The sequence below is a fragment of the Misgurnus anguillicaudatus genome, chromosome 24, assembly GCF_027580225.2.
Source record: "Misgurnus anguillicaudatus chromosome 24, ASM2758022v2, whole genome shotgun sequence".
Taxonomy (NCBI): Eukaryota; Metazoa; Chordata; class Actinopteri; order Cypriniformes; family Cobitidae; genus Misgurnus; species Misgurnus anguillicaudatus.
Window position 1 is genome coordinate 44,689,156 of NC_073360.2, and position 11,104 is coordinate 44,700,259.

At 37.0% G+C, this 11,104-nt stretch overlaps 1 pseudogene; it reads right to left on the reverse strand.

Moving 5' to 3' along the window:
• LOC129437111 (protein NLRC3-like) overlaps window positions 1-11,104 on the reverse strand; it is a 433,660-nt pseudogene that overhangs the window by 100,788 nt on the left and 321,768 nt on the right.

Sequence of the window (11,104 nt, forward strand, 5' to 3'; positions counted from 1 at the left end):
TTGTGTCCCTTTAAGGCGCTCTGGATAATAATGAACAATAATGAAACTGTATTGCATACAGATATGCTTTTTATTTTACTTGCCATCTTTTAAACCACATGTCTTCTTGTTTTCTTAAACGTTGCAGTGTTTCCCACAGATCTGAAATTTACTTGTGGTGGTAGCCGGTAAAAAGGGCAATCATTACCCTCTGACAAATAATGGTCTACTATACATGTGACAAAGAACTAATAATGTGTGACACAACACAATACTTTGATTTATTGAAAATTAATATTAATTTCACATTATATTTCATCAATCTAACCACCCCAAACTTTTTTTGCCATTAACAAAGCTGACACTGTTTGTCAAAGCACCACGAAAACACTTACTGTTTTTGCACTGATATATGAAGCAATCAGACCCCTTTTATCAAACTCTATATAATACAACACTATGTATAGTATATTAATAGACAGTGCAGGTCTATAGATTATAAATGTGACTGATGCTATAATGGTTATAAATTCTATTAGACAGGCACTTTAACTGCTTCTGCTCTATCTTTCTATTTCTCTCTTGACGATTAATACGCTCATTATTTCAGATTTAAAAGTCTACTTGCTGTCCTGGTGACAGACTTTACATTGCTTTGCTCGTTCAGTGCAATGGGCTTGACATTAGCACTGCTTTTTTGCTACAATATCTGTGCAAACTTAATATGGATATGGTTTTAGAAAAGATATGGTTTATTAATAATAAGATTATTTAAAAAAATGTGAGAAAGAAAATGTAACAAGAACCATCACCATAGAAACCGGAGGCATGCTGAAACTGCACTCGAGCTTTAGTGCGGTAGCGCTCATGGCACTTTTCCAATCGACTCGGATTATACCTCAATATTAATCAGACTTGGGACCCAAAGTAATTAAACTAGGACCTAACCGGACACGACTGACCATTTAAAATATAAACCCCTGTCCCGCGTCCTCAGTGAAGAAAGACCTCTGCTCAAGTTCAGAAACATGGAAGACACTGCGCTTGCTTTGCGTCCCACCCACTTCATTGAGAAACAGAGAGCACGCGAACCCACACTCATGGGGAGAGACACGACGTGCTTTCACTCAAAATGAAGCCAACGTGTTGAAGGCTCAGAGCACGTTATAAAACGTATTCTTAAAATCCACATTTTTGTTTTAATAAATGCTCATAGTAAATCATAGCATATTGTCTAAAACATTAGGTAGCAAATTTGCGACCCATTAAAAATTAAGGTCACAACGGCAGTTCAAAAGGTCGCATATGCGACCATTTTGGTCGCAGTGTAGTTCCCTGTAGCCCCATTGAACTATTCTAGTGATTTCCATATTAAATGTGCTTACTGCTGCTTTGCCTGTGTTGTAGCCAATGACCAGCTAGCCCCATTGAACTATTCTAGGATTTCCATATTGGATGTGCATACTGTTGTTTTGACCGTGTTGTAGCCAACTACCAGGATAGCGCACCCTAACGCCCCCTGCCTGCCACTGTCCTGAGTCAACCGCCTGCTGTTTATTGTGAATGTCCCCACAAAACATGAAAACCAGAATGTGTGTTTTTCTGTGTATGTGTGTGTGTGTGTGTGTGTGTTTATTGTGAATTACCAGTGCAACAACTAGTTGAGAAATAACAAGAATCATCTCTGCATTGCTTTCATCTATTTTGTACAAATAAACTAAAGTGTATTTTGGTACCCATGTCCTCTGCTCATTTCATTTAGTAGAGTGAACCTGGGCTTTTTAAGTAATACTTGAGTGAACCGTAATTCTCTGGCATAGCCCAAGGTGGCGTAGTCTATTCCTTTCATTTTTGGATTATTTATTTTAAAACTGTAGGAGCCATTATTATGTATTGTGCATTTATTTTGGGCTGTCACCAATGGGGGGTAGTATGTGCACAAAGGGTGTTTAATAGAGGTCGACCAATATGGCTTTTTTTCTGGCCGATGTTTAGAAATCAGGGCAGCCAATGGCCAATATGTTTGGCCGATTTTCTATATGTAAAAATGTCACTATTTAAGTCAATGTATTTAAAAAAATATGACTGGTCTTTCTGAAGAATTGTACAACCTCCTCTGCACCATGCATTTATCAGACACAGATATTACCTGACACTCTGCTGTCATCATCTTTGATCCGTTTTTTACCATGGCTTTTATTGCTTTGTAGGATAAAATCCTTATTTGGTAGACCTGATAAATTATTTATTCATCATAAAGTTAACATAGTAAATGTCTATGTTTTTTAGTTCAGACTGTTTTTTAGGGCAAATCTTTCTAAACACATTTACATTCTCATTTCTGAGGCGCTATGAGTGACTGATTGTGCTGACAGTGACGTCTTGTGAGTTTAGTGTTGGGACAGATCTGTTGTTTCAACCGTTCATTCAAACGAATCCGTTCAAAGGAGTCAATTCGCGAATCGGAGGCGTTGTGTTCTAATCCAGGCTGAGCAGCGCAAAACTGTAAACAAAGTGTTACTGTAACAACACGAAAAACATTTCCTTGGAGTTCTACAACAAAGCTTAGGTGCCCGCAGATGAGCCTGCCTATTAATTGGCCTAATTTTGCAGCAAAATCGGCCAAAGCCGATTTTTTTAAATATGCCAAAAATCGGCCAATAAATTGGTCGACCTCTACTGTTTAAACATGTGTTCCAATCACATGAGGGAGGCTCGGTGGAGGGAACCCAAACAGTTTTTACCACATGCATACACGCTACCACGAGTGGTTGGCTCATCCTTTCATCAAGTATGTATAGTTTCATCGTTCAATAAATTAACAACATGTTTATACAAGACTATACAATAGTTTTTGTGTGCGTAAAGCTCAAGTTTAACTCCACTGAGTCAATAGCAAATTGGTTGCTGCTACAAGTCTTAAACTGTGTATTTTTCAGATTCTAATGTAAAACATCTTTAAGCAACCACTTGTAAAAATAGGAGATCTTACTTCAGTAGCTTCAGTTTACAGTCAGGATTCTTCAGTACATCAGAGATCAGCTTCACTCCAGAATCTCTTAGTTTATTATTAGTCAGGTTCAGATGTGTCAGGTGTGATGGGTTTGATCTCAGAGCTGAAGTCAGAGCAACACAACCTTCGTCTGTGATATCACAACCACTCAACCTGTAGAGAACAGAGACACACAGTTTGTTCACACACAGATCAAATCCACATTGAGTTGAATTTGTTTCCCTTCCTGTCATTTAGTGTTTATAGACATTTTATTTTTGTTTCATTTATTTGCGTTTTACTGAACACATCAGTGAGATTTTAAAGTAAATGAACTGTTGGTTTCTTTAATCACACATTACATCATTTTCTCTTATGCTTGTCTTTTTAAATTATTTTTGTTTTAATCCCCAAACGTAAATTAAGTTTAATGTTTTATTTATCAAAAGATCTGACCTTCAGTAAGAGTTAAAAGTGTTGTGATGATTGTTGAATGAACTCAACTTCAGTTATCAAATCCATTACTGGGATTAAAATCCTATAAATCCATTACAGATGTTATGATCTCTAAAAAGTCTCACTATAATCTATATGTGATTTCTGAATGAGCATCAGATCCAAATCTTACTTCAGTATCTCCAGTTTACAGTCAGGATTCTTCAGTCCATCAGAGATCAGATTTACTCTAAAATCTCTTAGATCATTCTCAGACAGATTCAGATGTGTCAGGTGTGATGGGTTTGATGTCAGAGCTGAAGTCAGAGCAACACAACCTTCAGCTGTGATATTACAATTACTCAACCTGTAAAGAACAATGACACAGTTTATTCACACACAGATCAAATCTACAGTGAGTTGAATTTGTTTCTCTTTCTGTCATCATTTTGTGTTTATGGACATTTTTATTTTAGTTTAATTTATGTGCGTTTGTGATTTACTGAAACACATCAGTGAGATTTTAAAGTAAATGAACTGTTCATTTTTTAATCACAAATTATTAAATTTTCTCTTATGCTTGTCTTTCTGAAAGATTTTTGTTTTAATCCCCAAAAATAAATTAATTTGAATGTTTTTTATCAAAATATCTTATCTTCAGTAGGAGTTGAAGTGTTGTGATGATTGTTGAATGAACTCAACTTACATTACTGAGATTAAAATTCTATCCATTACAGATGTTAATGATCTCTATATAGTCTCACTATAATCTATATGTGATTTCATGATTGGAATCTTATTCCAATGTCTTTATTTTACTAGGGCTGTGAAATTAAAATTTGAATTTTAAATATGTGTCAAACGTAAAAAATATGCATATTCAAAAGTAAAACTGAATTTTCAAAAACAAAATTTTATGTGTGTCAGGATGCTCACGCAACGTGATGACGACGTAGCTGACCCAGATTGTTATACAAAGCGTACACGGCTCAGCCAACTATGCAGAGCATGCTTCCGTTATTAATTTGAAAAATAGTGGAAAAAGACAGTGAGGATTCTGAGTCAGAGAGAATATTACTCACATAAATACATATTAACAGTGCTGTGTGGTGTTTTTTTAGACCATCGTCCAGATTTGAAACGTAAAGTTAAACAGCTGTAGTATAGGTTGTGTTAATATCTTCTCATAAGACATATAAAAAGAAAGACACTTAGCACCCTGCAATCTACCTCAGTGAATCTTGTTATTCTGGACTTAAATTATAATTTTTTTAAAAAATTTAAATAAAAAATGCAATAAAAAACATACGCACACTGTACTACGCTTGTCACAAGGGAAAAATTGCTTCACCATGAGAGCCCTACCTGGTTTGTCAGTCAGAGCGAAGCATATTTTCATCAGGGAATATTGTCAGCAAAAAACGCTCAGCATTTGCTGCAGATTAAGTTAACCATCTTATTTTTTTGTAAATTTATTTGTAAATGTATATGTAGATAGTATCTTAGCTACATTTGTGTTAATATAAATACACATTCTTGCTGTTAAAGCATTTTGCTTATGCACTTCAAGATATCTACGTGCACTTTTGTTCCTTTGCATATGAATTTAAGAAATTATGTAAGATTTATGAGTGTTTAAAGTGTTTATGCACAAAGTGACATTCAATTTAATTTAATTTCAATAACATTTGTTTAACAAATTTATGTTTATATTAGGGATGCACCGAAATGAAAATTCTTGGCCGAAACAGAAAAAAGGAAACCAAGGCCGAAAAACCGAAACCGAAACACCGAAATAAATTATTATGCCAATTACTAGTACAATTGCATTTATGGCTATCACTGTGTACTAACTTTACTAGGGGTGTGTGACGAATAAAAAAAACTCACAGTTCGGATCACATTACAGTTTTTGTGGCACAGATCAGATTATTTTTTGGATCAGCAAAAAGGTGGGAAAAATCTAATAAACAATAAAGATATTGCAAACATTTATAAAAAAGAACAAAGTTGTACATTAATAAGGTCTGAAATTAGCATTTTAACACAACTGAATGCTATTTTCACATATTATCTGTTCTGTTGTCAGACATATAGTGGCGTTTTTCCAGACAGGGATTAGACTAGTCCTAGACTAAAATAAATATAAGAGCTGTCCAAACTGAAAACATCTTGCACTGCCATATCTTTAAATACATCAGTGCCTTTAGTTTGTCCTCAAAATGCACACAAGTAATGTTTTTAGTAAGGCATGTTTGTTTAAACTAATTATATTTCCTAATTAAACTAAGGTCTAGTTCTGATTTAAGCTAATCTCTGTCCAGGAAACCACCCCAAAGACTATTAAAATAGTGACTAAACATGATCCAATAACCTTGTGTTTAATCCAACCAGCTGTTACTTTAACTACTAAGTTACTAAAATCTTGATTTATAAACGAGACATCGCAGACAATTCGGCACAAATTACAAAATTGCCATTACACAGAGTTACTACAGAAGACATACGCGGGCATAGGAGAGAGAGAGCTCGCGCACAAGCACATAGAGAACCAGAGTGTGTGGGAAAACACTGCTAACCTTTCATGATAAACTCGAATCAGTCGTCTTCTCTGTCAGTAACATCTGACGTTTACGTGAAAATGCAAGTACACAGAGGAATCCGCATGGAAAACACAGCCAACTTTTAATTCTTTCACTCAGTGTCATGTATGAGAGGTGCTGTCTAGGGGCTTCACACAGAGAGAGAGAGAGAGAGAGCGCGCGCGCACAAGAGAGGCACCACCGAGCGCTCACAACAATAAATGACGCCGTTTTAAATGAAAATAAAAATGTAAATGTTGCGGCCATTGTTGATTTTGTGGCGCACACAAACAAATAAATGTATGGATAACACTGCGAGGAGCAGAAGCCGCCATTACGCGAGATTAATGTAAACAGCGTGACGCGTCGCATAGTCGACGTAATCAATGACGTCGACGCGTCGTTGCAGCACTATTGAGCACAAAGGGGAGGGGTGGGAGACGACTGATCACCGTGAGTGAAACCCAAGCGCACAGATGGGAGGGGTGTGGTTGACATTCATTTTCGGTTTACATTTTCGGCTGGATTTTTTATTTCGGCCCGAAACCGATAATGCCATTTTCGGCCGAAATTTTCGGCGACCGAAATTTCGGTGCATCCCTAGTTTATATTATTGGGCCTTTGTGCTGCACCCTTTTGCAGGCTTGGGAGTATTTTTCTCCAAGATACAGTAGGGGTGCTTTTCAATTCTTATTTGTGCATCCTTGTTTTCTTTCATTGCTTCCTTTCCTTGACGGAGACGAAGCATTAAGTGAGATGGCATATTCTCATTCCTCACACTCTCTAAAAAAAGGCCAAATATTTTAAAGGGGTGGTTTAATGCTATTCCATTCTGACTTATTAACACAGTTTAAAGGTGCTCTAAGCCAGAGGTCCCCAACCACCGGGTCGTGGACAAGTTGCCACCGGGTCGCAAGAACGTCCTGAAAAAAAATTGTATAATAGTTACGTAATAGCTTAATCGGGTATTTTGTACTTTAAGAGCCGACTTGAAATAACATAAATCATTTCCACTTTTGTACAGAGCTGCACTTTCTCTTTTTCGTGGTCTCTCTTTATCTCTACCAGTGCAGCGGCCATCACATTGCTGTCAGAGTTTGAGCATACAGTACTTCTAAAACACAATCGATCAAAGAATTGCAGAGGTATGAATTAATGAATCATTTGCAAATGTACGTCGCAAATCATGTAAATAAGCGGAGACGTTCAACTGTGTGACATTGCAAATGACTGAAAAGTAATTATTTTATTCTACTGTAAAACAACTTCAGAATTATCCAGCGATCGTGGCACCATGATCAAAATAAACTCTTTTACTGCAGTAATAATATATTAACGGCTACACTTTTAACGTAGGTGTCAATCATCATTAAAAGCATATGGTAAACGAGAGAGTCAGTGCCTCCTTCACTGCATTTTTCTTGCGTTCTGTTACTTGAACTTGGGGCTCGAGCCTGACCAAGATTCGCGCTGCCTTCGAGAACAGCAAGCCAAGTTCGTTTAACGTTAATTATTAAGACTAAATGGGCAGGCAAACTGAAACAATGAAAGTAAAAAACTATCCGCCAAAATATGGTTTTACACGTCTATATAAAATGTACTATAAATAAAGCAATTAATTTTCCCAATGCATGGTTGTTTGATCTTTCTTCTGTTTAAAACGTTTTGCAAAGGAGTGGTCAAAACTTCAAAAGACCCCGGTTTAGAAGTCACAACCACAGGTGTAAGCAAATCAAAATCTCAGGTGTTTTGTTTGCAATCACGCATAGTTGCATGTAATGTAAACAACACCAACAACAGCAAACTTGTGTTGCATTGTGCCGGGTGTATGAGAGAGCCCTTAATGTCTGGTGATTTACATTTGTAGAGATGCCAGTTGGCAAAACTACTTTTGACTGTTTGGTCTTTGATGATTGACATGAGTATTCTGAAAATGTTCAAGAGTATTTTTCTCCAAGATAAAGTACGGATGATTTTTTATTCTTATTTGTGCATCCTCATTTCCTTTCCTTGCTTCCTTTCCTTACGTCTTAGCTCCACCATCCTAGGATGCAAACGATAAAAATTGTGAGAACGGCGGAGATGAAGCATTAAGTGGGATGGCATATTCTTATTCAGATCCAACGCCAGAAACAAATTCACGGATGGGCTTTTTATTTTTTCAGGGGGGCATAAATGTGATCAACCTCACTGCAATGCATAATATGATTAATTATGAATTAAATGGACAAAAACTACGTAGAACTGACATACGCAATACAACGGAGGAGTTGTAAAGATTGTACCTATTCTAATGAAGCAGTCTAAAAATACACATTGCAGGGCTCGACATCAACGCTTGTCCGCTTATCAGGGACAAGTGGATTTTTTAAAAGTCCAAGTGAAAGATAATTTTATTTTATTTCGACCAGACAAGTAGCCTAGTGTGATTAAAACGCCAATAACAATCACCAAAACACAATAATGATTCTGCATCCCTTAGTCTCAATGACGACCGAAGTGCATAATGTAATAACACTAAGTTAAACAAATAAGCGCAGCAAACACAAAGTGAGTTAACTGTGTGTTAACAAAGTGTGTTAAACATACTGCGGTAAAAATGTTGAGTTTTTAATAACATGATACAGCTAAGCAGCATCACATCACGATTAAAAATGTACAGATTTCATGACAGTTAAAACTTTTTTTATTGAGGAGTTATATATTACGGGTGGTAATCCCTGGGACCCTCATGAATCGTGATTCTTTGGGTCTCGATTCGATTCAGAATTGATTCTTGACGTACTAATGTGCATATCTGTGACGTCATTATGTCACATTTGCTCTCAAAGCTAGGTTAATGTTTGCGCTTTTGCTACTCTGAACTGTCACTGTACTTTAATGCAACTAAGGGATAAATAATGTGATTCTTATATACATATATGTCTTTTTTCTGTTGTAAGACATTAAAACCAGTAAAAATAGTCATTAAACGTGACATATTAATTCTATATGTTAACAGACATTAACTTCCACGAACTGACTAACGTTAAGCGTCTAATCATCATCTTTATACAAAGTGATCGGCAGTATTACTGTATTTATATAATGCAGCGCACCCAACAACTGAATAACAAACTATGTGCATATTTTTACAGAAGTATATTCATGTTATATCTAAACAGTCAGCGGATGGTTTAGGGCAGGGGTGTCCATTACGTATATCTCAAAGGCAATACCGGTAGATCGCACATAAGTTAACTGCTGCTCCACGCGCAAAATTGTCATTATGGTCTTTTAGAGTAATTGCGAAACACGCAGGTCTTTTTGAGTTGCTGCGCCTTTCTTCTCACAAAAGTGTTTTTATAAATCGTATGCCAGGCCACTGCAGCTTAGTCGTCTCTAACTTCCAAAATTCACAAGGATGCGCATTCTTGGCTCACGCAGGTGCTGATCCACGCGCACAGTGTGTGTGTGTGTGTGTGTGTGTGTGTGTGTGTGTGTGTGTGTGTGTGTGAGCGATCAAACGAGAGAGAGAGAGAGAGAGAGAGAGAGAGAGAGAGAGAGAGAGAGAGGCAGCGCTTATTTGGATGCTTCTGATAATGTTGTAATTTTCTAGTTTGTTTCACTAAACCGCATCTCCGCTATTTTAAGGAGTACTCGACATGTACTCAAGGATTTTTTTAAAACTCCTCAAAAAGAATAGAGTAATGGTGAAAGCCCTAAATTCAATGTAGAGATATATGCAGTATAGTCCTACAAGCATTTAAAGTGTTCTTTCTCTCCTGCTGTTGTAAGCTCCGCTATGTGCTCGTGCAGTGTGTGCTCTTTTAAGTTGCCCTTGTCCATCACCGCTCCCCCACTTGAGTTCCGCCTTTTGTTTCTGATAACGTCACGTTATTATTTTGTAAACTAACATTTAAGAATCGATTCGTTGACCATCAGACCAGATTGTGGAACCAATTGTGTGGGTGCACAGAAAGAATTGAAGACTGCATCAACCAAATTGACCATCACAAAATTCAAGAAACATTGCTGAATAATTATGACAAATGGATATTTAATCCACCAAATGCAGACCCCCCTTTGGAGGAGCCTGGGTGAGGCTAATCAGACTAGTAAAAAGGTATTGCTTTCAGTGCCAAAACTGCAGACACTGGACGATGATATGTTACAAACAGCTTTGTGTGAAGTTGAATGCATTCTCAACAACCGACCCATCACAACTGTATCAGGTAACCCAAATGACCTCGAACCCCTAACACCAAATTATCTTCTTCAACTGAAATGCAAGCCTCTATTACCACCTGGACTATTCAGTAAGAATGACTTGTTTACTAGAAAACGATGGAAACAAGTACAATACCTTGCAGACCTCTTCTGGCAAAGATGGACTACTGAATATCTTTCATTGATGTAGCAACATCAAAAGTGGGCCAATACCAAGAGAAACTTCAAGGTAAATGACATAGTAATCATAGTAGAGCACACAGCACCAAGGAACTCATGGCCTTTAGGTCATGTAGTAAAGACCCTGCCAGGGCCCAAATGTCTAGTTTGCAGTGTCTTGGTAAAGACTAGAACCACTATTCTACAAAGACCTATCACCAAACTCTGTTTGCTTCAGGAAGCTGAAAAGTCAGCTTAAGGAGCTGACAATACTATATCAGTCTTCTATAGTCCATTAATGATATGCATGCTTTCACATATCCTGACAAACCTTCACATACTGTTGCATGCTCTTACACATCAGAACATACTTGCAATTCATTACATTGACTTTTCAATTTTACATCATATATACATTCAATGTTTGCACATACATTGACTTCTTATTCCTCGCACCACATATACACCCATTGGACTCCCTGTCTCCCTCCCTATGGAGTGTACGTTGCATAGCATGGACTTTGGGAGAGTTCATATGATTTGTAAAAAATGGGGGTTAAAATTGACATTGTTGAATAGAATGCAAGTAATACTATGTAATTGAGTTGATAAATAATGTATGAATTTGGTTTTGACGTATAGTGACATTTGGCATTTCCAATTAGGGGCCAGGATGTAGGAGCCAGATACTTGGGTATTACGAATCTAAAGGTTGTTTAATTTGTTCGGATATTATGATTGAAATATA